Source organism: Gallus gallus, chromosome 1, assembly GCF_016699485.2.
Source record: "Gallus gallus isolate bGalGal1 chromosome 1, bGalGal1.mat.broiler.GRCg7b, whole genome shotgun sequence".
In the NCBI taxonomy this organism is placed as follows: Eukaryota; Metazoa; Chordata; class Aves; order Galliformes; family Phasianidae; genus Gallus; species Gallus gallus.
In genome coordinates this window covers 192,921,617-192,949,319 of record NC_052532.1, presented here as the reverse complement: position 1 = coordinate 192,949,319, position 27,703 = coordinate 192,921,617, and the positions used below count along the sequence as shown (strand labels likewise).

At 43.9% G+C, this 27,703-nt stretch overlaps 1 protein-coding gene across 23 annotated transcripts in view; it reads right to left on the bottom strand.

Annotated features, from left to right (window-relative positions):
• PAK1 (p21 (RAC1) activated kinase 1) overlaps positions 1 to 27,334 on the bottom strand; it is a 67,302-nt gene extending 39,968 nt beyond the window's left edge. The window contains exons 1-6 of one of the 23 annotated variants that reach the window (XM_046942373.1): positions 26,561 to 26,596; positions 18,775 to 18,875; positions 17,286 to 17,402; positions 13,518 to 16,896; positions 11,376 to 11,418; positions 3,275 to 3,351 (exon numbers count right to left, since the gene is read on the bottom strand). The gene's annotated coding sequence lies outside the window, so the exon portion shown is untranslated. Of the gene's footprint in view, positions 1 to 643; positions 723 to 3,274; positions 3,352 to 10,376; positions 10,507 to 11,375; positions 11,419 to 13,517; positions 16,897 to 17,285; positions 17,403 to 18,774; positions 18,876 to 25,255; positions 26,597 to 27,021 lie in introns of those variants that run through there. The other 22 variants (XM_046942383.1, XM_046942381.1, XM_046942376.1 and 19 more) reach the window with 22 other exon arrangements.
• Positions 27,335 to 27,703: the final 369 nt, after the last annotated feature.

The window sequence follows — 27,703 nt, the reverse complement described above, 5'->3', positions numbered from 1 at the left end:
CTACCTTGCACACAGCCTGTATATCATTTACATAGCATTTTACTCTCTCACTTAATGCCAGTGTCCTCAGAGGGAGGGTGAATTAGAATATTGGTGTGTCTAATTTAGGAGGCAATTAGACCAATAACAACAAACCCGAGCTGAAAGCGTGCTAAGAATAATCTAGTTAGAATTCTACTTTAATTAAAAATCAGTCAAATAATCCTATTACCCTGGAGATTGCTTTAGGCGTGGCTCCAATCCAGCACTTCTTTATTTGAAGCTTTTAGGTCTGTACCCAGACAAACCACCACAAAACATTGGAATAGTCCTTTCTGTACAACAAGTTGCTCTCCTATTTTTCATTTCTGGATTTGCTCTCAGGGGCCCTGCTGCATAACAAACATTTTACCCAGCGGAGACAGCAGCACGAGGCAGCAGAGCTGCCACAGCAAGCTACCTGCATGGGGCACTGAGCTGGGCTTCAGGAGAGACAGCAGAAGAGGAGCAGTGCTGCAGGGGCACATCGTACAGCACAGTGTAGAGTGTGCATGTTAAATACACACACACATACACACATACATACATAGGAGTTACATATAGGCACACTTGTAGCCATACATAAGTGCATACACGTGTAACTTGCACCACCCAAGTTACTCACCCATTGTGTTCACTCCCAGAGAGTGACTATGCATCATGTGACAATTTATACAGCATCTAACCTCAGGTGATAGCAACTACTGAAAAAACAAAAGCTGTTAAAAAACTATCAAGCTTTATAGAGGGCGCTGAGTTCCTACAATATTGTATTATGCATTGCTTAGTTACTTCTGTAAGTGTACGTACATCTGATCTAATTTCTACTAATTGGAATCCGTACTAATTAAAAAATAAATAAAAATCAACCGACCCCTTGAGGCATGTAAATATGGTTGTTGCTCAAATCCACATTTACCTCATGCATATGGGTTGTTCAACTACTACCAGTCACCATATGGAAATACATTTAAGGTTTAAAAGATGAAAGAAAACCAAGCCATGCCTCTTGAGCACATCCCCTCTTTCAAGAGGCTTCTGCAGGAAGAAGGGCTACGTAACCCAAAGGAGTTTAACCTCACAGTGTCCCTTCACGTTCCCTTCACTACTTGAGATGCAGCCTCACCAGAGCTGAGTACAGAGGGACATCAGCTCCCTACTCATGCTGGCAACACTGTTTCTGATACAAGCCAGGATGCCATTGGCCTTCTTGGCCACCTGGGCACACTGCTGGCTCATGTTCAGCTGAGCATCAGCCAGCACCCCCAGATCCTCTTTCTCCATCCAGGTTTCAGTCACTCTGCCCCAGGCCCATAGTGCTGCATGGGGTTGTTGCAACCAAAGTGCAGGGCCCAGCACTTGCTCTTGCAGAAGCTCATCCCATTGGCCTCAGCCCAGTGATCCAGTCCTGAAGGGCTACCACTGTACTGAGCTTGGTCACTGGGGCCCAGACCCCATTTCACCTGCAGGCACAACTGCAGCACCAGATTTCATTGCATAAGGCAACAGGACCAGATGGCAAGAGTACCTCTGAAGACTGGCTTGTATGGTCATATGAGTATGAAGCTGAGGGAGGAAGTAATACTGTACCTAAACTTCCTATAAGATTAGTGTTTGCACAACAATAATTATGATAGCCAACAGCAGTTGTCCTGATAGGAAGGTTGAACAGAAGTGACACAGCTGTCAGCCAGCTTCAAAGAAGCAAATCCTTGCAGGTTCATATTTTTGGGGCCAAACACAGTCAAGCCAGAACAACACAAATGCTTGCAGCCTTTCTAGGACAGAACACCTCAGAGATTCGGTACAGCTGACACAGACGTTAGAAAGCTGAGTGTATTTGCCTGTTTCTCAGGGGGATTTAAACAGCAGGTGAGTAGGGCTGGTCTGTGGGACAGGACCCTTTTTTTATTTCAGCTATTTAGATGCAAATTGTTCTCCCTCCCTCCTTCCTCCCCACACCATCTGTTAGCCCAGAGGTTGAGACTATGCCTCGGGTGCAGGTTTGGGGGAGGGGGGATATAAATAAAGCATTGAGCAATTTCAGTTGATGCCCCTATTTCCTCTGGGGCGCAGTTTAGGGGGGGAAAAAAATCACTGCAATACTAGCAAATTCCAATAGGATTTTTCTCTCAATCTTCTACTGCATTTTACCCATCAACCTCACAGATTTCCTTCCCTAGAAAGCATTCCTTGTTCAGCTTTTGGCCAACTAGCAATGTTACAGAACAGGCTGTTAAGTGTCAGCATGGGGAACAAGTTGGTATTGAAGCAAGTATCCGAGCTTCAAGGAATTAAAGTGTCAAACATTAACAATCAAGTCCCTCACTGTAAGGTGCACAACTTGATGCTCTTTCATTCTAAGGGAAGTTACCTCATCTCTGACCGATTTTCCCTAGTGAACAGCAACTTCAAGGACTGTTGAGAGACTCGATTCATTAAACACTTCACAAAGGGCACTGGATTCTTCATAAAGGAAAGATTATGGGTGACGGCACAGAGTGCGCACTCAGCAACTTTTCAGACCATTCAGAATCCGGCTGGGTGTTTGACAGAGCAGACGGGTGTGCTGCCACTCAGAGGGATGTGGGCAGGCTGGAGAAGGGAGCCAAGAGAAAGTTCAACAGAATGAAAATGCAAAAGTTCTGCCCCTGGGGAGAAATAATGCCAGGCACCAGAATGGGTTGGGAGTCCACCTGCAGAAAAGCTGGGCAGAGAGACTGGGGATCCCTGGTTGGTGCTTCATTGGACATGAGCCACCAATGCATCATGGAGGTTCAGCTGCTTGTTGGATATATCAGGAAAAGCACTGCCTGCTGGTCAAGGGAAAGGGATCCTTACCCTCTGCTTAGTTCTGGTTAAATCTGGATTCTGGGTCAAGTGCACACCTCCCCAGAGCAAGAGAGACATGGAGACACTGGGGTGAGTCCTGTGAAAGGACATCAACATAATCACAGGATCATAAAGACTGAGATCACCAAGTCCGATCCCAGTCCTCCCCCACCATGCCCACTGACCATGTCCCTCTGTGCCACATCTCCATAGTTCTTGAACACCACCAGGGGTAGTGACTCTACCCCACCTCTCTGGGTAGCCTGTGCCAATGCATTACCACTGTTTCTGAGTGGAAATATTACTGAATATCCAACCTGATTAAAGGACTGGAGCACCTTTCATATAAGGAGAGGCCGAGAGCTGGGACTGCTCGGCCCGCAGAATGGAAAGCTCAGAGGGTTTTATCAATATGTGCAAATACCTGATATGGGGTGTAGAGTTCAAGCCAGACGCTTCTCAGTGGTATACAACAACAGGTCAAGAAGCAATGGGCACAAACTGAAACACAGGAAATCCCAATAAACATTAAAAAAATAAAAAATTAATTAATTGTTTTTATTTTTATTTTTTTTTTAATAACCCTTTTTTAGCACAGGGAGTCAAGCCCTAGAACAGATTGCCCAGGGAGACTGTAGAGCTGCTATCCTGGGAGCTGCTTCAAAGCCCAGCTGGACATACCCCAGAACACACCGCCCAAGCAGCTTTCAGCAGAAGGTTGCACAAGGTGACCCCCAGAGGTCCCTGCCAACCTCACTAAGTCTGCAGTCACCACCCACAAAAAGTGGCAGGGAGCTTCTAATGGAGAGGGGCACCACACAAAACCATTTGAACTTATCTAAAGCAAGTAGATTTTCAGTCAACAGTATTCAAGGCCCCAGTTTAGTGATGGAGATGAAAAAGGGGGAAAGTGACAACCTTGAGCAGAAAAGTAAGTGAAGGAGTTGGACTCGGCACTACAACCCCCTCATTTTGAATTTTAATGTCTGCAGTACAGTCCTGGTACTTGGGAGATGCAAGCTCTTGTCCCAGTTCTTGCACTGACCTAGTTTGTGATTCTGGAGGCACAGGAAGGGGGGAGGAAAGGGACAGTGTTATTCACTTGCTGTGCCCTCCTCAATCAACTCTTCAGAAGAAAGGCGAGTCAGGTATTGAAAGAAAACAGCACGAAAAAATTCCTTCCAGGTACTTCTGCAACTGCAGTTACCGAAAGAAACACATACTTGGCTTAAAAGAAAAAAAAGAGACCTATATGCAATTATTTTAATAAGAGTTGGGATATGGGATATTGTTTTGTTTATTGGGACGCTGCCAACACAAGCACAGCATTTTCCTCTTTCCTGCATGGAGAGAAGAAGCCAAAAGATTGTATGATCTCAACTGCATGGTGCCAGTCAGGAGCCTCAGGTACCTATTGCTAAGCTATTCACTTTTAAATATATATGCAACTGCAAATCTCAAGCTGGAAAGAATCAATCTGGCAGAATTAGCAGGCATTTCATAGAAACATTTTCCTTAAATACATAAATAACATCGATTATCAGAACAACAATAATTATGTCAATAAAGTTGTGTTGATGTACTCAGAGAATTTGAAGCTTCTATTTTAAAGTGAAAGTGGTTATATTTTCTCCATTTACGAAAAGCAGAATTTAGAACATCAGAGTTTTCCCAATGGAATGAAAGTCCCCTTTATGCAGTGCTCTACATCCCCAGCTAATTTCTATTACCAGATTGCTGGCATTTCCCCAGCATTACTGAGAATCTAAAGAACAGTTACTGGAAATGTTTTCATTTAACCAACTTCTTGATCACAGATCCAACTGCATGGAGGAAATTAAGGGCCGTAATCCTGCAGGTTGGTCTGTAATAAAAGATACGGGCACCAATTCTCAGTCTCAGTAACTTAAAAGAGACGAAAGGTCATCTGTGATAGCTAAAGGGGTAGTTGGCCTTGGTGCCAGCAAGCCACCCACTGAAACCAGTGGGTGTTTGGCCCAAATTAGGATTTCAGGATTCATCCCATCATGCCCTGTAACACTTCCCACACAGAACTACCTGACAGCTTCTGAAAACTGGCAAAATGTGAAGGACAGCATCTGAGATGAGCTTTCCAAAGGTATCTTTTGTAAGAACTTAATTCAGCCAATACATGCGTACATATGCATATACTGTGGTAATTCCATAATAGCAGGATTCTTATCATGTCGATTTTAAAAGCACACAATAAAAAACCACAGCTCCAAAGGCTGCTTGATGCCAAACAAACCAAACAAACCAGGTTTTTAAAAGCAAAAACTCCACAGAGCATTTTCATTCATGACATCACTGAATAATCACTGAATAAAAGACAGGAGATTTAAGCTGGATATAAGGATATAAAGAAAGAGATCTTTACAGTCAGGGTGGTGAGGCACTGGCACAGGCTGCCCAGAGAAGTGGTGGTGCCCCATCCCTGGGGACACTCAAGGTCACTGGATGGGCTGTGAGCACCTGATGGAGCTGTGGGTGTCCCTGTTCATTGCAGCAGAGTTGGACCAGATGGCCTTTAAAGGTCCCTTCCAACTCAAACCATTCTATGATTCTCTGATTCTGCACTCTTATCTAGGCAATAGTTCTTAACCATATGACCAAGTTGAATGTTTCCCTCAAGGAAAAGTTTAATCAGCTTTGTGCAGCCCAGCCTGACCTGCTTCTTGCAGGGAGCCAAGCAACAGCCAGTTCCTGTATTCTGCAAGCCAAGAGCTTTATATGGTATCACAGCTCCTAATGGGACATCTCATGCAAGCACTGGGTACAGACTGAAGCTGTCACAGCAGCTCCCTGACACGAGGACCAACAGAACAAACAAAAACACACACACAAAAAAAACCCACAACCATTTTAAAAGACAGTCAAGGGAAAGTTTGACAGTGGAGCTCTCAGGTGTCTAAATATAACTCACTTTGGGACAAAAGAGTCCAACTATGAGCACACGTGCTGCTGAAAAGATGAGATAGGTTAAAACTTAAACTTAAAAGCAGCTCTGAGTTATCAAATGACAAAAAGACTTCCACAGAATAGTTGACATGCATGCATTTTACCTACAAACTCGTGTTTCTTTAAGAAAACTTAACTATATAATGCAGAAGGAAAACCTGATTCAGACAGAAAAAAACATATTTGTCATATTCATGACTTATATTTCTAGCCAGGAAATAACTGTAGCGGGTAAAAGCCTGTAGGGCCCTCCCCTTCACAAACCCTTCATATCATGATCCCATTTTTAAAATATTGCCTCTGAACAACACAGATTAAAAGACCTAAGTAATTCTCTGACATACTGTTGAAAACCACACGCCAACAGAAAATAGCAATTTATTGCATACAAGCCCATTAAACTACTACTTACAGCATAATATACTGCAGCCACACAGATACCACTGCCACCACCAAGCAGAAAACCCAGGAAATTCATCATCACTGCCCCTGGAATTTGTGTGAAAGAAGCTGGACTGCTGCTGCTTGGAGCAGGCTTTTGTCATCTGAAATGGCAGCAGTCTCTCAGTTACACAGCTGTTGTCCTGTAATTATCATGCACAATTTATATGGCAGTAAAAAAAGGGACCCTTAACTTCAAAAGTAATTTTTAAGACAAAAGCAGCAGAAAGCTTTTCAGATGATGGCTGTGAAAGGACAAAGAGAGGGTCCACAATTGTGACCAAGAACACCTATGGGGGATCTGAGCTTGTAAAATTAGAAGTGGTTCTATTTTAACAGAGAGGAGCAATGAGGGGATGCAGTAGTAGAGCAGTCAGAAAGAGTTCAAATGAGAAGGCAGGTTGGAAAGCCAGAGCAATAAAGCTGCTAGCTCTGCAGTCTAGACAAAAGCCTGGTTCTCTGAGGCCTTTTGCTTTTTCTTCCTCTTCCAAATTTAAAATTGGGATGGTGTCAGTTTCTCTTTCCTAAATGGAAAGCCCTTGAATGCAAACGAGGTTTCAAGGCTTTTTAGCAACTCCACAGACCACACCATCAGAACTGGCTTCTTAACACGGCCATGCTCAGGGCATCTGCGGAGTAGGCTTGGAATCAGACCAGGGCTACAGTGGGATGTTCTCCAGAGGCATTTTAAGGGAGCAGAATCAAATTGCCTCACAAATGTAATTGCCAAGTTTCAATCTAATGCTACAGCAATTTGCTTGATGTGTTTCATTCCTGAGGACAGGCTAGTAGACTATTATTTTCTGTTATTAAGGCATCCAAGTCCCTTAACACAGTGTTCATATCTCTGGTAAAGAACTGTTTTGCCTTCGAGATCTGCTTTGAATAACAGAAAGTATAACAAATCCTTTACGTAGCCTGGAAAAAAAGATTTGGATAGGCTGGAGTTTAAGTTAGTCATTAGTGGGAAAGATGCAAAGCAGTGCTCTTCAACGACATACTTAGGAGCAGAGGATGTGCAGTTCTTTGCTTTCCCTTCCGAGAGTCCATTCAGAAAGCTGGCCTGCAAGACATTTGCTGAGTTATCTCATCACTGCGTTACCTGACGCTTTCCATTTCGCAACTCATGCAGCAACGAATCATTTGAGAAACAGGATTTTTCTGCCCCCAGCCTCGCAATATTTAGATTAGGTCAAATTCTGACCCATTTTGAAGTGGTTGACCAAGCTGTCAGTTTCCAAGCCTTGCACAGTATCACAGAGAATACACTCAGATGATGAGAATGCATTTGTGCACTCAGACCTTCATCCACAATCAGAAGTTCTGTAAAGAGTGAGCAGTCAGTACTGAGCAGTGGGAACAGCTTCCTTTTCTGTTATTTTTTGAAGACATTTTGGTCCCAGTTATCACAGTGCTGGAACATCTCTTGAAGAGGACTTTTTGCTTACAGCTTCACATGAGATTTCAGGTTTCAAAGTAGAAGCTGAGCTATGGAAAAAAATGAAACGACTCATCCATCTTATTCCCATTATACAGCATGGAACCCAACTAAGTTCTACAAGTTGGAGGTAAGCACCTTCTCCAGTAAAGAAAGTTTCCTGAACAGAGGGTTAGAACACACCTTTACTTGACAAGCATGATTTGGGATCAAAGCCCCACTCTGGATTTAAAGGACGTTCCTTTGCCTAGGAACAAAAATTGAAAGAATTTATCTTAGAGTGTAAAAACCTATTAATCAGCATTGCTACTGTGTTGGTGAAACTCTGCACTAGCATCTCAACAGTGCCTCTATAAGACTTCAGAGCATACAAATAGAGCCCCTTAAGCCAACCATGCTGCAACACTAGACAAAGACTGAGCTCAACTTTCAAAAGCTTCTCACCTGGACTTTATTTTTTTTTTTTCTACATATGGAAGGGCTGCATCCCAATACAAACTTCAATCCTGAGAGCAATTCTTTCTGGACACAACGGAGCACAGCAAAAAAAAAGAAAAACAAAACAAAAATGAGGTCTGTGAAAAGCAGCTCCAAATCTATTTAGCAGGTTACTAACTAGGCTGAGCATCCACAGACATACGAGGTACCAACTGTAAGTCAGAGGAGGGATGAGTCACAGTCTACCACAAATCCATTTTTTTTTAGTTCCAATTCATGTAAGTTACTTCCTTACTTGAGTCCACGGATGAAAGGCATTATTTCTGCTCTATTCCACTTTGCATGGGATTCCATTTAATGACAAATTCCCCCCTTTCCTCTGTCCCTTTTACATGACCTTTATGCAGAAAGTCATTTTAAAGACAGCTTAGGTTTGTAAGAACTGCACTTTCCTACCCCAAAAGTGAGATGCAACACTCCAAGGCCAGACTTTATGCAGCAGCACAAGAGCTTACCGTTTTCAAGAGTTCTGCAGTCAATGAAAGTCATTTAACAGACACCACAGAACCCATCAGTTTCAATGGTTCAGAGTCACAGCACTATTACAACTATTAGAAGTCACACATAGTCCCAGATTTCTCTAGAAATGAAAGGCCCTTTGACTTCATTGAGAAAAATCCAGTGATTCAAGCTACACACACCACAGCCTTAGGTAACTTGCTAGGTCATGATGCAGGTGATTCTAAGAATCTGAATGCAGGCTATTTACCTAGAAATTAACCTACTGCCTCGGAATATGTTGCTTAATTTATACGAGTGATTACTTACAGCACCTGCTGCCAGCCTCACAGGATTTGATATGCCAGCTTCTCCAGAATTGATGTAAAGTCTTCTAAAATTATTTACAGAAGTAATTAAGGAAAGAGCTATAAAAAAAAAATAGACTGCTAAATGTGTAACATAACAATCAGCTTGGTTATCAGATGCAACTGAAACTTTGATTACTAAAGTAAATAGCATGAGTCAAGGCAGTCTGAGCTGAAGTCTCACGGTCAGTCCTCAGCCAGGCACAACAGAAAACACATTGCCCAGGGTACAGGTTCCAAATCACATTTGTGTGCAGAGAACTTGCATGCCTATGGACACAGTCAGCCAAAACCAGGTCTGCCAATTTTAAAGCCTGTTTCCCTGTAGGCTTTAAACCCAAAGCCGAATCCACTGCAGCCTTGCTATGCACATTTAATGCTTCTCAGTGCCTGACTGCTGATGTCAGTGGGCAAGGGGGGAGGAAAAGAAGAGATTGACTCGACAGTATGGTGAAGCTGTACCTCAAGTAATGCGATTTGGGCTTCTCACTGCAAGAAAGACATTGAGGCCCTGGAGCATGTCCAGAGAAGGGCAGAAGCTATGAAGGGTCTGGAGCACAGGTCTTATGGGCACCAGCTAAGGGAAATGGAATTGTTCAGTCTGGAGAATAGGAGGCTTAGGGGATACATTATTGCCCTCTACAACCGCCTGAAAGGAGGTTGTAGCAAGGTGGGAGTTAGCATCTTCTACCAGATAACAATAAGTAGATGAGAAGTGATGGCCTCAAGTTGCACCTCCTCAAGGGGAGGATTAGGTTGGGTATTACGAAAAATTTCTTCTCTGAAAGAGTAGTAATACACTGGCACAGGCTGCCCAGGGAGGTGATGGAGTCACTGTACCTGGAGGCGTTCAAGAACCATGGAGATGTGACACAGAGGGGCGTGGTCAGTGGGTGTGGTGGGGATGGGTTGGGGTTGCACTTGGGGATCTTCGTGGCCATCTTCAGCCTTAATGATGCTATGATTACTGAAGAACAGGTTCAGTTCTCAGGGCCTTCTGAAATTTTTGGTTACTACTACATGCAAGGTTCTCTTGCTTCAGCAGTCAGTTTTGGCTACTGTGACAAACCCAACTCCAAGCAAGAGTTTTTTTTTTTTTTTTTTAAGGTGTAAGGATCTTCATAGTGATTCAACTCCATCAACAGTGGAAATTACACCATTCCCATTCTATCTGCTCATCCCAAAATATTAACTATCCAACCAACACAGCCTGGTGAAGACTCAAGCCGCACACCTAAATGCACACAGGCCTTGAGAAGGGTGCTTAAGTGGTTTCACCAAGCAGTGCAAATTGTTACATTATTTGTAATTCCTGAATATAGTTTTATCCTGTTGGATAAACAAAAGCATTTCAGTAATCGTACTTGAGGTGTTGGATGTTTCTTTCCAGAGCTCAGAAAAGTTGAGAATTAAACACAGAGTCCCCTTTGCTGAACACTCAAACTGGGTGCCCCGGAGTCGGAAGCAGTTCAAGTCCGGTGGTTATTTCTGTTCCTAATCAAGACAGAATTTATTTGCAAAATTCAACTAGGAGCTTCAAACCTCCTTCATGCATTCAGAAGGACTTTTTAAGCAGCTTGGAAAACATCTAACAGCCTCTGCCTGCTTCCTCCCCTGACCCGCATATATCCAACTATAAAAGCTGCAAGCAGCCTATACAAAAAGCTTTGCCTCTTAGGAAGTGGAACAAAGAACATAACATTCCTGTCTGAGTGCAACAAAAACAGTTTGAACAAGATTTCAAAAGGTCGCAGTCATTGCAGACTCCCAGAACTGGAGGCATCCAGTTGCAATTCAAGCTTCACAGCTCATCTCTTTCAAGCCCGAAAGCTTGGCTAAGTTTGCAAGTCTTCTGGGGACGCTAAGCAGAGCACCAGAGTGCCTGAGCTCCAGACACCGGCTGTTCCTGAAGCCAAAGAAAACAAAGCAAAAACTTGAAGTACTGAGGATTAGGGGATCTGTGCAAGCAAAATCCCACTTCACCCATCATTTTCAGTTATGCAGCTGTCCAGAAAGCATCACACTTTGTGTTATTTCTCAGGATGTTCTTATTTCTTTGCTTATGGCTTTTGTATATGAGCATCTTCTAACTTGTGCAGCTTTCACAAAGAACCAACTGTTTATTGCACAGTGAATTCACTGACATTTGAAATAAAGAAATACCCTGAAATACCTGTGGAAGACAAAATGAATAAGGGGTTCTGCAGAAACTGATGATGTTTCTTTCTTGAGTTTTATTTTGGCCAATTCTTGCCACCTAAAGAAGAGACCAATAAAACTCCAGGATACTTTCCTAACTGTCGAGCAACACACAGGAAATGATCGCTCCATAAATCACTACTTGGTGACAAAATGTTACTCACGTGGATGATGGAACAGCTGCTGTGCTCCTCGAATGCTAAATACCTGCAAGGCAATGCAGAATATCTGAAAGCTGCAGTTGCTCTGCTACCCATGCACAAACTGGGGATACAGATTAGGTGAACAAGCGGCATGAAGATTTGGACTTGACACCAGACTGCATCTCTGTCGCCTTCCACTTGAAGCACACACCCAAGCCTACCAACTCCCTGACACAGCAAAACACATCCAAGCTGTGACACGACCATGACATTCCTTTCTGTCTGCTCATTCAACATTGCTCTGCTGAGCAGCTGAAGAACATCTATTCCAGCTGGTTTGCCTTTGCCTCACCTGCTTGCTGTTCACAGCAAAAAGGAAAGGCATCTGCCCTATATTATCACTGGATGCAGTAAATACACACTGCAAACCTTTCAAGGGTGTTTGCTTCCAAAAAAATAATTGCCAGCCCCCACCAGGTCAGCAGGCCACCACAAGGTCACAACTGTGCTGTCAATTGTGTAACTTCTCCAACATCACATTGAAATTTTGATAGCAAGATAGTGAAACTACCTCCAGCTCACCTTAGCAGAAGAAATGCTTGCTTCTGCCACAAGAAACAAACAGCATATGCCAATGACATGCCAAGTTTGACTCATAAGATTCATTAGCATCTTTACACAGCTTGTTGTTTGCTTTTTCATATTTCCCTTTGTGCAGAGTAAAAGAGATCCTCTAATTTACATGACCTGCTTCCAGCACCGCAACAATTGAGTTTTAACATGCTTATCACTTGTTTGTTTTCTCTCTTAAGAAAAAAAGAAAAAAAAACATGCAAACACCCTGGATTTTCCCTCCTTACTGTACAGAAACATTTTACTCATGTGCTCCCTGTCCCTCTTAGGCTTTACAACTCAAGTTTTAGTTGAAGTATGAATATCCAATTCCTGGAGGTATTCAAGGCCAGGTTGAACATGGTGCTGGGCAGCCTTATCTGGTGCCTGAATCAGTGGCTGGGGGGTTGGAACCAGATGATTTTTGAGGTCCCTTCCAACCCAAACCACTCTGTGATTCTACGATGCATTTTTAAAACAGTAAGAAATACATAATCACTTCTAAAGGGTTCACTGGTGACTTCCAGTACTATTTGTTTTACATTTTCAAAGATTCAGAGAAGCACCTTGAGCCAATCCCACTAAAACTGACAGGTGGGTTCGTATCCCATTCCCACTGTGGGGACAAACACCTCCGGCAGATCTGCACTCACCACACCTGAATCTATCCAGAATCCCAAATTAGTGTCTCAAGAAAATCAAGGCAGCCCCTTTGCCTCAGCTCAACCTCACTGGCTGTCAGCCAGCCAAGGGCCAGTCACACAGCTCAAGAGGATGGGAATCAGGTCTCCCATCTGTGAGGCAACCGACTTTGCTGGCCTCTTCATCGGCCCCTCCAGGCTGTTTTCACTCTCTCATGAGAATCTGGGATAGAGTTATGTAAAACAAATTCCTCGCCCTTAATTAAAATAGAGTTCACATGCATAACCTGCTGAAGGCAGCATTTAAAAAAAAATAAAAAATAAATCACTTCTGAGGGATAAGTTGCTTATAATTAAAATAAATCTCCGTGCGTACTCAAAGGAGTGTCAAACACTTCCCAGGCACCTGGATGATCACTTCCCCTGAATAGCTGTGGAAGAGAGCTCCGGGGAAAGAAAAGTCACATAGGCTCTTGCAGAGGCAACGGAGGTGGGATTTGTCCTGCATGGGTAAGACCTGCAAAGCCTACCACCAGATTCCACCTATTCTGAGGCCACGTGTAGCCATTCTTCTCCACAGAGCCAACATACTCTTCCATCTGTTTTAAAATCAAACCCCACAATTTCCCTGGTTGTAATAGCATGGTATATAAAGGACAAGTTTCACACTTTCAGTTTTACACACTGCCTTTACCATTTAAGCCTCGCTCACATTCCTTCTCCTCACCAAACAGGTTAGTCCCAGCTTTTTGCCTCTCCTGTGGGGATGCAGTTCATCTCTGAGACCCTTCTAGCTGCCTCTCTGTTGCTCCACTACATTCTTCTTCAGACACAGAGACCAGAACTGCACAGCACACAGAAGGTGCAGGTGCACCAAGCATTCATACAACAGCAAATAGTTACCACTCACCCAATACCAGATGAGGAGAGAATGATACAGCTTGGCCAGCAGTTCCGCAGTTTCACATTCAAGTTCCTCAGGACTCTGAGTTGAATGCCACTCAACCCTGCTGACTTGTTATTTGGTCTAATTTTTGTTTTATATTTACCTCAAATAATTTTTCTGACCTGCTGGTTACAGCGTGCTTGGTGTGAGCGTGTCTGTGGTATCTTCAGAAGCTAAGACTGATAGACAGTTGTTGCTTCATCAACTCTAACTGTACCCAAACTCCAACTTTCTACACTGCTGTCACCAAACACCCCCAAGGGTACCCTAAGCCTAATGAATTATATCCCAATGGACGTAATTTTTAAAATAGAATTACAGAATCCTTTGAGTTGGAAGGGGTTTTTAAAGGTCATCTAGTCCATCTCCCTCCCTACCTGCCTCCACAGGCACTTGCAGAGCACAGACCAAAACCTTCCTTCTTCCACACCCTCCATTCTGAGACTCTGCAGAAGTCCATAAACACTCCTGCCGTCCTCATGTTATAAAACAAACCATGTACATAGGCTTTTAACTTCCTCTTGAGTCAATCTTGCTAGTCCCACGGCCACCCTTGCTGCCTCTCCTCAATTTCCTCCTGTTTATCTGCTAGAAAATAACAGGGATCAAAGGGAGCAGTTAAGGAAAAAAAATCTCACCTCTCAGGCTGACTAGTAACATCAGACCGGATTTTCAGAAAGATATTTAAGAGTTTTTAAAAATACTTTACTAGCTTAGGTGCCAAATCCCAACAGCTTCCAAGGGAATCAAGCGCCCACGAGCTTTCTGGGTTCCCACTTGATGCCTACCCACAGCTTTTAGAATGTAACCACAAGAAATGCTGTACTTTCGCTCTCAAGGTTAGAAATGCTGCTGACACAATCCCTGAATGTCCCCACTGACACCCATAGGCTACTGCCAGAGTCATGTCCCCAGGTTATCAAAAACACTTTCTTTGCTTTTGTTCCTTCACGTACAGATCTCACTGAATACCTCCTGCACAGTTCCTGACAATGTGAAAAATTCTCATCTTGTTTTCATCCTGGCTATGGGCTCTGAGGCACAGATACTGCCAGCCTCTCCACCCATACTTCAGGCTATTCAGATATGTATTTTCCTGGTCTCCTTTGCGCCTGCTGCTTCTGCATTGCCCTTTTCACCTGCACAACAGAAGAAAGAACGCTACCTCTCCAGCATGCTTGTTTTATTCTCCCTGTGAGCCTTTATAAGCAGCACTGAGGTGGAAGGTGACAGAGAAGGTCAGCACCTCAATGAGGAAGCCAGGATGGTTTGTACAAGAGATGATTCTTGCACTACATCGTTTTAATTACAAACTGAAGGACTACAAGGAAGGAACACTGAAAAACAACAGGATTATTTAACAACATGGGTTGGTGTGAATGGCAGCAGCATTAGCAACTTAATTCTGTCTTGGATTAACACTTGTTTCAGCTGGACACCAAGAAGAAGTTTGGTCTCAGCTGAACGCTTATAACCTCCTGTGGAAAGCATCCTTTCAATTTTGAAGCATCATTTCAAGGTTATTGGATGCCATGTAATACTCACAAGACATTATGCAGGCAAGAAACAGGAAAAAACCCCAAATGCTCTCATACATTACAAAATGGATTTTGAAAGCACCCTCTGGTCAAAGTCCCTAGAGCATGGCAGGGATTGCAAGTTTTGTGCTTCCACACTGTGCCACAGAGCCCAGGCTGAGGAGAAGAGCACAAGGACAGCAGCAAGAAATATATGTGCCAGTTGGGATTTTCTGTCAAGCTCTTTGTCTCCCAAATGTATTTACTAAAGACAGAGAACCAGTCAGAGATAAAACCCATTTTGTTGCAAGGATTTTCAGATACTGAGCAGAAGCAGAAGCAGCAGGAGCTGAATGTGCATGGAGTAGAGGTTCAGAGAGCTTGGGGGCAGATGAAGAACAAAATAAAAAATGAAAAGCTACACACAGCAGGGTACCCCAACAACATGCAGATCTTTCAAAGGTAAAAACAGTAAAACATGAACTAACTCTGAGAAGCCACCAGATCTATTCTCATGCCTTACAGTACTTACAGAGAATCATTAAGGTTGGAAAACTAAAATCACCACGTTCAACTACCAACCCATCCCCACTATGTCCCTCAGTGCCACATCTCCACAGTTCATGAACACCTCCAGGGACAGTGACTCAACCCTGGGCGGTCTGTTCCAGTGACTGACCATTCTCTCTGAGAATAATTTTTTATTACTATCCAACCTAAATCTCTCCTGGCACAACTTGAGGCCATTACCTCTTGTCCTATCGCTGTTACCTGGGAGAAGATGCTGACCCCCACTTCACTACATCCTCCTTTCAGGCAGCTGTAAAGGGCAATAAGGTCTCCCAGACTCTATTCTTCTCTGGACTGAATAATCCCAGTTCCCTCAGCCACTCCCCATAAGACCTGTGCTCTAGAACTTTTATAGCTCTGCTGCCGTTCTCCAGATATTCTCCAGGGCATCAACATCTTCCCTGTAGTGAAGGACCCAGAAATGAACACACCACTCAAGGTTCAGCATCACCAGACCTGAATAGAGAGGGTCGATCAGCTCCTGCTCCTTCTGGCAACATTATTTCTGATACAAGCCAGGATGCCATTGGCTTTCCTGGCCACCTGGGCACACTGCTGGCTCATGTTCAGCTGAGCGTCAACCAACACCCTCAGATCTTCTTTCTCCATGCAGCTTTCAGCCGCTCTGCCCCAAGCCCACAGTGCTGCATGGGGTTGTTGCAACCAAAGTGCAGGACCCAGTACTTGCCCTTGTCAAATTTCATCCCAATGGCCTCAGCCCAGCAGTGCAGCCTGTCCAGGTCCCTCTGAAGGGCCTTCCTACCCTCAGACAGATCTACACTTCTTCCGAGATGGGTATAATCTGCAGAGTTACTGAGGGTCCACTCAATCCCCTCATCAATAAAGATACTAAACAGAGCCAGCCCCATCCAGGCTCCAAAGCCACAGAAGCTCTAAGACCTTTAATACTACACTACATGTTGCTCTGTTAAGTATTCTGCCAGCTCAGCTCACAGCCAAGTGCTGAAAAGGAAAAGCAACCTTGCCTTTGGATGGCAGCATGCCCTGGTGAGCTCAGCTCTGTCAAGTTTCGCCCTGTATCATCACTTTCCAGGGAAACTCAAGCACACTCCCAGCAGGTGGAAAGGGAGACATCTCATCTTTTCACCACATAGTCCATCTCCAAGAAAATGCAAGTTCGGAGTTATATTTTTGAGGTGGTCAACTAAAAATGAATATTAAAAGGAAAACAGGTGCCAACAGCTACATCTTCACTCTATAGTTTTGTAATGAGATGAGGTGGGGGTGGCCAGTTTCTGGAAAAAAGCAAACACAAGCATCTAATCTGTTAATCAAGAACAATGCAATACCAATCACAGACTCTCTCCTTCTGAATTTATAGGGTTAGTTCATAAGGAATTTAGGATCGCAGCTCTCACAGAGAGGCCAAACAAAAACTAGTGTAAGTTATGCTACAGAAGCCTTTCACTGCTCACCCCATTCACATCCTAGTGGAAAGAAAAATGTAAAGTTCCCCACCAGAGAAATGTGTTAATTTATAGAATCATTAAGGTTGGAAAAGACCACTAAGAGCATCTAGTCCAACCATCGCCCCATCACCACCATGCCCACTAAACTGCTGAGAAAGGAGGATGACAGAACAGATATCACACATGCTTATCCAACTGGATTTCAGGGGATTTACCTTTGCCTACAGGAGGTGCAGATGGAACAGATTTTAGGATCTCAACTCTTCAAAAACAAACACAGCAACATCGCAAGTAGGATGAGATCACCTTGCTGAAGTCACTGCTCCTGGATACTGAGCCAAAATAACAGGGTGGGATTGTGAGAGCAACTGAACGTCAGCAGATATGCAAGATCTACACTGCCATACTAAGCACAAAGCTGATGACAGAAGTAAGTATGATGTTTAAGGCATAAAGCCACTTGCTGCTCAGATGAGATTATTTTAATCTCTGTGACCATTATCTCCTGAACTGCTGCATTTATGTAGCTTGAAAGCATATGAACAAATTTTTCTGTAACTGTGGAAAGAGAAAAAGCCTCACATGAGCACTGGTGGTGGCACTTGGACTAGGTCCAAGGATGAATAAATATTGGACCAGAAGGCAGGAAGGGCTCTCTTGCAGGATGTACCTAATACCTAATATTACAAAGGATTGGTTCCTAAAAAAAAGCAAAAGGGCATCTAAACTGAAATTGATAATGTGAATTAAGCAAAATAAATAAATAAATAAATAAAATCATGATCCTGGCAATTCCCAAATCAACTGCAGGAGATGAACAAAACTCAAGCTGAGATCATGTCGACATTGTTATTAAGTAGCCCATAACTTTAAATGAAGTCATAGCAGACAAGAAAAGGCATTTTTAGTTGGACCAAGTTAGTGACTAAATTCTTACAGATATGGTCATCACTTCTGAGCGTTCCTCTTTTGCAACCTCTGGACACAATTCAGCGACACAAACACAGAACAAATGAAAGAGCTGGCACTTGGAAGTCATCAACAACTGAAAGAAAAAGGTAATGGGATTGCTGACCTTTAAACTTTCCCTTACCTTCTACTCCTGCCCCTCTCTCCAAAACCCCTCTTCACGATGAGTAAATCAAAAACAAGTTCTGGGAGAGATGGCTGTTAATGTGAGCTGGCAGGATGCTGTTTCAGCAAGTATAACTTTAATGCAAGCCAGAAGTCCCACTATGACAGCGCAGTGAGTCACCTGATGACAAGTTATTGAAGCATTTAGGCACTGCTTTTAATTCTAAAAATTGACACTGCTTTGCTGTGTCTAACTGGAGGATGTGCCTTTATTGAACCTAGAATTCAAACACTGCCTCTGGCCGTCTGCCTCCATTTAAAGACAGCCTACACAGAAGAATATACTGTTTGTGTTCTGTTTTCATAGAATCATACAATTCTTCCGGCTTCCAAAGGAGTCCTGGAGTGATTCCGTTTTTTTGCTTTTTCTTCTAGAAGGAAAAGCCATTCCCAGCCCTATCCTCACCTCTCCAGCCTTTCTGAATGACATCAGCACATTCAAAGAGTTCTCTGCCTTCTCCATAGAGGCAGGCCATGAGTTTAGGGTTTCTTCCCCCTATCCAACCTTTATCCCTCTGCCAAGCCCTGAAACAGCTGCTTCTTAGTGAGGTGGAACACAAAGCACACTACCTCCCTACTGCTCATCTTCAGGATCACAGATGGTTTAGGACTCCATTTCTCATCAGCCTTGTGGGTGTCCAGGGAAGATGAAGGACAGATGAACAGTGTTACTGTAGAAAGGAAGAAGGAAAAAAAAAAAAAAAAAGAAGAGAGAGGCTTTAAGAGATATAGTTAAGGAATGAAGATAAGAGGGTGGGAGAAAAAAAAATCAAAAGCATACAGAAGGAATCATAGATATATCCCAAGTTGGAAGGGACCCAAGAGGATCATCGAGTCCAATACCTGCAGAAGGTAGTTCCCACATACACACCAAATTACATTTAATGTGATTGTCAGTGCTCCCAGATATGAAAGGAGAGACAGCAGTCTGACATTGCCAGGCTGCAGCTTCATCAAGATGAAATGTCAGCTTAATTTTGCTCATAAAATGTCTTCAAAGTCTTATTTAAGAACATGAGACAGGGATTGAAGGCAGCCTGGAAAAATAATGCTATTCCCACTCTCTCAAACTCTTTTGGCACTGGTTTCATAGTGGAGGAGACTTCTGCTGCTTTTTAGGAGTTTAATACAGCCTTTTTAATCATCATCCCTGCTATCAAGGCATTCAAAGTGGCATAGAGGAATTTGTAAGATACAGAAAAGTAAGAGACTGCAGTTTTTCACCTGTCATCTTATGATAAATAGGCTGATGCAACAATGAGAAATTTGATGATCCACAAATTAGAAGAGATTTTTTTATTAGATCAGTATAAGTGCAATATAGTGCTGCAGTTCCTCCTCCTTCCTCCCTTCACAACTTCTCTGGCTTTTGTAAGGCTATCAACTCAAGGTTTTGGTGATTGAACTAAGTTCACAGTATCATAGAAAGAAGCCCCTTCCAAACCAAGCCAAAAATCATGTAGTTCCAGCCCCCCCCATTGTAAGCAGGGTTGCCACGTTGCCAACCACTACATCAGGCACCAGCTCACACTGCCCAGGGCCCCATCCATCCTTGAACGTCTCCATGGATGGAGTATCCACAACTTCTGCTGTTAATAAGCTCATGTTAAGATGTTGTAGAATCCTTCACTTTCCCACACAAACTTAGGAACTGAAGGCTCAACCACACTTAAACCTCATTATTTAAGCCTTCAAGGCACATTTGGATCAAATTCTGTCACTCTTCCTGCAGATAGGAGTGGGAGAAGTCTCCCTTGTGTGACACACACTTTTACATAGCCTTCACATCTCCAGAATCTTAGATCTTAACAGAAAGACCAAACACCTTAACACACACCCACAAAAGACATTAAGGTTTACCAAAAAGTTCAGCAGTTACTTTGATTATCAGAAATGGGGTGGTTTAAATGAAGGGCTCTGCAGCACGACCACCACCTATGCCTACCCCTTTTGGTTCAGCTCTCAGCACTTTCCTATTATCATCACTGATGGGTTGACAGTTGGACTAGATCATCTTAAAGGACTTTTCCAACTTTAATGATTCTACAATCTGCTGCTGTGGTTGTAAGGCCACAGGAGCAACACTGAAACTGAACTCACATCTCATTCCCAAGTGGGATCGAAAACAAGCACAACAGCAGGGCAAGACAGGGATGTGAACTCTAAGTTTGTGGTTAACATTTTGTGGTTTAAACAGGAAAGTTTGCTTTCCTGGGCAGTCCGGCAATAAAATTCAATCGAACAGTTGTGGAAAAAAAGAATTAGCACATCCATGAAAATGCCACTCAGTACAGCCCTCAGAGAATTCATAGTAAACATTCCAGGACCTCTGTTCTAGGTCTTTATCTTCCTGCAGCCTCAGTCTTGCATGAAAACCAAATATTCCTACATCAATTCCTGATTTCAGCAAGAAGTGCCAAGAGTGGAGTGCCTCAAACCATCTCCAGGAAATCCTCTATTAGAGATATTATTTAAACAAAGCCAGAGATCCACATTGGAAACAAGCCCAAAGTCATCAGATCTGTAGACTGAAAACTACATTTCTGTATTATAAAGGCCATATAACATATTTCTAAACATAAAGAAACATGTGACACTCTTCATGAGCCAACACTCCCATTCACACTTGCTTCCTGAGCTTAAATAAAGGCTTATTTTTTTCTGTGCTGTGTTTTAAATGGATCTGATTTTCTAACAATTAGTATTTAAATATCTGCCTTCTGATCTTAATTACAGTGTCATTATTTCAGCGATGCACTGATTTGGATCATTCTCAATTAAGGTACCTTTCAGTTACAACATGCTACATATAACTAAGTCTTGCAGTTTACTGCAGACAGTGGCCTACTAAAAACAATGTTTTGCTGAATAAAACGTAGACAAACTTAGGCTACAGTAAGAGTTAACACATTCTGTGGTTAGCAAAGGAAATGATGCTAAAATTCAGCTTGAGTGAGGTGTTCCTGAAAGAATAAGGACATATAACTTGTTCTATTTCCAGAAGAAACTGCAAAATGTAATGGGTGTTTTATAATTGAGTGTCTTATTAAAATTAATGAACTAATCAATATTGCATTTCAAATTCTGACATGCCCATTTGCTGCTAATTCCTTTTTTTCCTATGCGCTCCCTGGTTTTTGCAGCTGCTACCTGACTGTTAAATTTACCTTTTGTTATGAAGGAACACCAGAGTTCAGACTCAGGTGAGCAGCTCAATGAACTAGAAAAAGCAAAAGATAAATTATAAGTCTGGCATCGTATTTTTTTCCCCTTCTACGTCAACACAGAGGGCTACAGAGCTCAGTAATGGCCTCAAGCACATGCTGCACCTTACAAAGGAGCACAGCCACGAGCTGAAACAAACCCAATAGCCTCAGTAGTAGTGACTGGATTTGTTGCGACAGAAAGATATACTCCTCCCCGCTGATGATGGAGGGAACCAGTTTATTGTTCATTTCAAACAAGACTGAATTATGGATGCACATGAATTCTACACTCAGCTCTGACTTACAGCCTCTCCAAAGCAAGACTGAAATAAGACATTCTTGAAATACTTACTAAAGGCAAAGGATAGATTCATTCTGGCACAAAGCCTGTGAATTCAGCTTGCTGGTGAAATTGCATAATGTTCATTTACAGATAGCTGGGAAAAATAAATTCAAGTTTTATAAAAGGAATTACTTTTCTCCTCTCTCTACAGAGGAATTTGGGCTAAGTGGCCAAGGCACTCATATTTTAAGAACATGCATTTGGTAATCTGCAAGTGTAGAAAATAATTTATATTGGAAATTCTTTATGCTAAAGAACCAATAAGGTATTTCACATCGTACAAAGCTTTCTGTATGCAAACGAGGAGAAAAATCACGTGCAGTAGAACACCAGTTCCAATGAAATATGCTTCTCACTCCAGCTCCTGTTTCGTGAATAGAATCCAAGCCCTGAGAAATGGGCTCCATCTTGTAAGAGAGCCATCATACAAAACACTTTTGTGCCACTTATAGACATTAAGAGAACTAACAGTTCAAACCCTACTCACACTTCCAGAAATTAACTCCAAGTCCCAAAGTGGTGCTGTTACAAATCTGGAAGTCAAACTGTGTCCTAAATTTTTCTATCCAGGAGTTGGATCTGATGATCCTTATGGGTCCCTTTCAACTCAGGATAGCCTGTGGCTCTATGATTCTATTTGATTTTCCTTCTCTCTGCTGCCATCTGTAAAGTCACCAAGAGCCATGATTCTGCCTCAGCTGTAAACTGTGGAAAGGCACTGCATACATCAGGCAGGAGACAATGCTTTAGGTAAACATGGATGACACTCCCTGCCCTAAGAACACAAACAATATGAACAGTTATTGGTTTTATCCTCAATTTTTCATTTAGATTACACGTATGGATTAACTTTATAGAAAAAGAAGAGAACAGAGGATGAAACAAGGTTTTACACCCCACACAGTGCACACCTGCCACTTGATTTGTTAGCCCCACAGTTAAAGGCCAAGATCAAGAAAATGTTAGTAGCTACGTCATGTACTTCAGTGAGTGTGTGTGTGTGTATATATATACACACACATTATATATATATACATATATACACACACACATATGTGCGTGTATATATATACACACACACACAATATATCACATGCCATGCTTCCTATACCTTAACTGGGATCACAAAGTGTTACTGTAGGAGAAATTCTTTCCTTTCTGAAAGAACACTTGATTAGTACTTCTGCAATCTTCTAATTTGGTCTGTTTTACCCAAAAAAAAGGACCTTTCTTCTATCCCATCAGCATTTTCTCCTCCTTGACATAAGGATGCCTCACTTACCACCACCTGACTTCAGTAATTCTAGAAGAGAAGTAGGAAAAACAATGATTTTTAAGGGAGTTATAGCAGTGTAAGGGCAAAATGAGCTGGCTATGTAGCAGGTCCAAAGAGCACAGATTGCAAGAAGGAAGGAAATCATGGAAGGACAGTTACTGTTTAACCTGCGTCTCAGACAAGATGTAAGAGATACAGAAAGGCCGTCGTTTGCTATATGATGGGAAGACAGAACACGTGGATTGCCGCTTAAACAGCTACTCCAGAGCCTCGGTAATTTACCAGAAGTACATTGGTACATAAACAAGACCTGAATGCTTCCACTGTTTCTTCGAATTCCCCTGGAAATGCACTTCATCAGATAGCTTTTTTGTCTCCTTTTACACCACTTCAGCAAACAATTGCTAAAACAAAGGGAGCTGGAGAAAGCCATGCAAGAATACCAGTGCATTTGTTAGCACAGCTGCTTGGATCCCCAAATCAAGATGAGGAAATGGAACTCCTCTCAGCTACCTGCTCCATATACAACACAGTAACAGCGAGATCCAGGGGACCAGCATGAGCACAAAGAGCAATCTGTGTTTTTACAGTGCAACTCGCTGACCTATTTTAAAACACCTACTGGGGCATCATAGAATCATTACAGTTTAAAAAGACAACTAAGTCCAACCGCCGACCCATCACCACCGCCCACTAAACCATGTTCCTCAGTGCCATATCTACGCGTTTCCTGAACACCTCCAGGGACGGTGATTCCACTGCCTCCCAAATGATGATAAATTATAACACATAGCATGTCCTGTAAGAGCTTTTTCCTTTATAACGAGTAAAAGCCTGGTTAGCATAAATAGTGTTGGGGTGTTTCAAGCTACCTATTCTTAAAGAGCATCACATGCCTTTTGCTCAGGAGGGAAGAATTGATCGCTGTGCCTTACGTGCCGCATCACTGAGCATCTGCTGCCAGCCCTGGTTCTGCTTCCACTGGGAATGGGGCTTCAAAGCACCTCCCCCCAGGTGAGAGCTGTGCAAGTCCATATGAAATGCAACACACGAGATAGATTATTTTCTCCATAAACGCAAGCCCTTGCCATCAAACAGAACAGTTCTACATTCTTCCCAATTCCTTTTAGAGGTTGAACATGCAAGCACAGCTCCTGGGCAAGCACAGAAACAGGCACAATACATTTCTGACACATAGTATTCTTTCCCCTTCCCATAGAGGTAAAAAGCCAACAAGAGGGATTCTAGCATGTGTCAAAGGCTTTTGTTTACAGCTGCTTGGTCTCGGTCTGTTTTCTTATACTCCCTCACAAAGCATGGTTGTCTTTCAGACCCTTTACGAAGTCTATTTACTTCTGTTATCACGTGCTGTTGACAGGATGAACTGTAAACCCAGATCACTCAAAGGGTGGAGCTCAGCATCGTTTCTGTTTTGCTAACTAGAGAAGTCTATTTTTATAGGTGTTTCGGTACACTCTTAAGAATGTAAGGGAACTGGGCCATCACAGCTATGGTTACAAAATAACAAGCCTTCCCACACCTATGAAATGAGACAGGTGCAAAACAGAGAAGGAAGCCACACTGAAGCTCACTCATATCTTAAGTTAAACAAAAACAAAACTGCTTAAGAAACCAGGTGTAATTCAAGCACTTGCAGTCAAAGCTGAGGAAAGCTCTGCACAGATCTGGGAAAGGATCCTCAAGAATCAGCAGTAATTCAGTAGATCTCCAGGGCAAAAACATAAGTTTGTATTTCCAGTGCAAGCAAAGCAGCCAGAAAAGCAATAGACAAGCAATATATTTTATCATAAAATGATAGAATCATGTGAGTTGGAAGGGACCTCTAAAGGCAATCTGATCCAACTCCCCTGCAATGCACAGCGACACCCACAGCTCCATCAGGTGCTCAGAGCCCATCCAGCCTGACCATAACTGCCTCCAGAGATGGGGCACCACCACCTCTCTGTGCAACCTGTTCCAGTGCTTCATCATCCTTAATGTAAAAGAAACTTTTTCCTTATGTCCAATTTAAATCTCCCCTCTTTTAGTTTGGAACCATTTCCCCTTGTTCTCTCAAAACATACTGTGTTACAGAGTCTGTCCCCTTCTTTCTTACAACCCCTTTTCTGCCTAATCCACAGAAAACGCAGAGGGAAAAGTAATGTCTAACCACCCAATGGACACACACATGAGCTGTTCCACACGGAGGAGTTTTTCCAGCCTTACCCTAAAAAGCTGTGAGCAAGACAAAAGCACCCACACAACGGGAAGGCTGTTGGAGCAGCAGATACGGTGATGCTCCCTGCTGCACCAGGCAACACCGGGAAACTCCAGGTAAGGAGAACAGGGAGGCGGTTCAGTTAAAGGTATCCGTGAGTCACTGTACAAAGAGTAATTGCAAGCAAGGAGAACAAACACTCTCCCTCCCGTGCCCAGCACGGCCATTTCACCAGCTACAGTGTCTGCTTTCACTTTAAAAAGCTTAGCTAGGACTCAACAGCTTCTACAGTTGTTCTTATATACGCACGCAGTGTACTTAATCACCACCTAAAGTACATGCCTTACAGCTGGTAGCAAGCAGAGAGCCAGGTCTTGACATCTATTTATTTAAAAATCTTGCTGCTGGAGGTAACGTCTGAGTAAGGACCAAGCAATGCCCAGCAGAAGCAGATGCGCCGTGACACACACACGGATGGAGCCAGCTCTTCCCCACTAATCGTGAATTTTAAGCCCTCTGGATAACAAAAGCAGCAAAAGCTGGGATTGCAGGCATGGGAGAGCTGCGGGTTTCCATGCACCGAGGAAGGGAGGAGAGTTGCTGCCCCTCGCCCTGCGGTGCTGCCTCTCCTTCGGGCTCCTAGGAGCACCCAGAGGTGCCACCCAACTCGCAAGCTCTCCTCGCTGCCATTCGCTCCCTGATCCGAGCCGGAGGGGCTGGACCGGAGACCTCGTGAGGTCTCTTCCAATCCGAGTCGTGCCACGATCTTAAGTTCAGCTTTGCTGTTAAGATCGTGAATAACAACCGATCTCACACGCGCACACATGAAACGGGGGGCTAAGGAGAAACACGCTCCCACGTCTGCATCCCTGCGATAGAGCTACACACAAAGCCCAGGGCTGCATCACCCAGCACGGGGCCGGCCCCTCAACTCTTTGTGTTCGCCCCCCCCCCCCGGCCCCCGGAGTCCCTCCAGCCGCAGCCAGCACCAGGCGCGGGCTGATCCCCTACCTCCCCCACCCCAACCTCTGCCCCGAGACCCCAAGCGGCTCTCGATCGCACAGCCCGAGGCTGGAGACAACTCCCTTTGTTAAATGAATGAGCTGGGAAAGCAGGAGGGAGGCAACCTCAGCCCCCCCCGCCCGCCTTTCTAAAATTGAATGGAAAGGGGAAGAAGAAAAAAGAAAAAAGAAAAAAAAACACAGAGAAGAAAAATAAGAACCCAGCCGCTCAACCTCTTTGCAAACTTTCCAGTTGCAAAAAAAAGAAAAAGAAAAAATCGCGGAGGAAATCCCCAGCCCGGCAGCACTCACCTTCCGCCCGCTGCAAGGTGCCGCCCGCTCTCCGCCCTGCCCGCTCCCCGCGGCCGCCCGGCGCCGCCTCCCCGCGCCCTCCCCGCTGCCATTGGCTCCGGAGGGGTCCAGGGGTCCGCCCCCTCCGCCAAGGTGGGCAGCCCAGGGAGGGGGATAAGTTTGCGGTCGGTGGGTTGTGTTGGAGCTTTGGGACGGGCTGATCGTTCTGTGCCCGGTACCTAGAGCTGCTGTAGGGCACGGGGTTTGTGCGGGGCTTGAGGATGGTTCGCGATTATGGTGATATCGCCGAGGGGAGGGGATCACCGGTAGTCGTGCGGCGCTGTAGTGACTTGGTTTCTGTTCTTGGTATCCGGCTCCATTAGGGACCGTGTGCACGCAGATCCAAAAAAGGAAAGAAGTGAAACGGGCTCTGCCCTGCAGCTGTGCTGCACAGCAGGATGTACGTATCGCAGGGATGTTACCTTATATTGCAGGAGATTGGGGTTTGCTCTCCCCACGATGCAAAGCTCACTGGAAACTTGTCCCCATAGTTTGCAGGAGTGTTCAGCGCCGTGCTTGTGCTCTGCTGGGAGAGGAAAAGAGATGGGATTTGATCACAGGTATTCAGGAACAGGAAACGGTGAGGCTGTCTAGACGCTAAGATGTCAAACGCTATGTGGAGCAGGTAGATTCATGGGAGGCAAATAATGCAGGTCACCACGTCAGAACTGCTCTTACACTGATACAGCATGCCTGGATACAACAGCACTGCACAGCCTTGCCCTTTCCTCCTGTATTGATGTTTATCAGTTCGCCTTATACGTTTGTTCAGGAACTACAGAGGCAGCAAATGAATCTGACTGAAATACACAACTAGAGGAAGTGAGAACACAAGGAGTGGCAGTGAAGGTTGGAGTGCAGCAGAGCTGATTTCAATCAGCTTAACCTGCTGCTGAACCACATGTTCAGAATTACTTCCCCCTAGATACAGGAACCCCCAGGTACGTGGGAGTCGTGCTTACATGATTGCTGCAGCGAGGAAAACTGCACAGCTGAGCTCAAATTCCATGGCTGCAAAGGAAGCACACGGAGCTGAGGTTAGAATTGAGCACGCTTCCCTTTCCATCCCATACCGAGTCCTGAAGAGTGACTCTTTCTGTACTC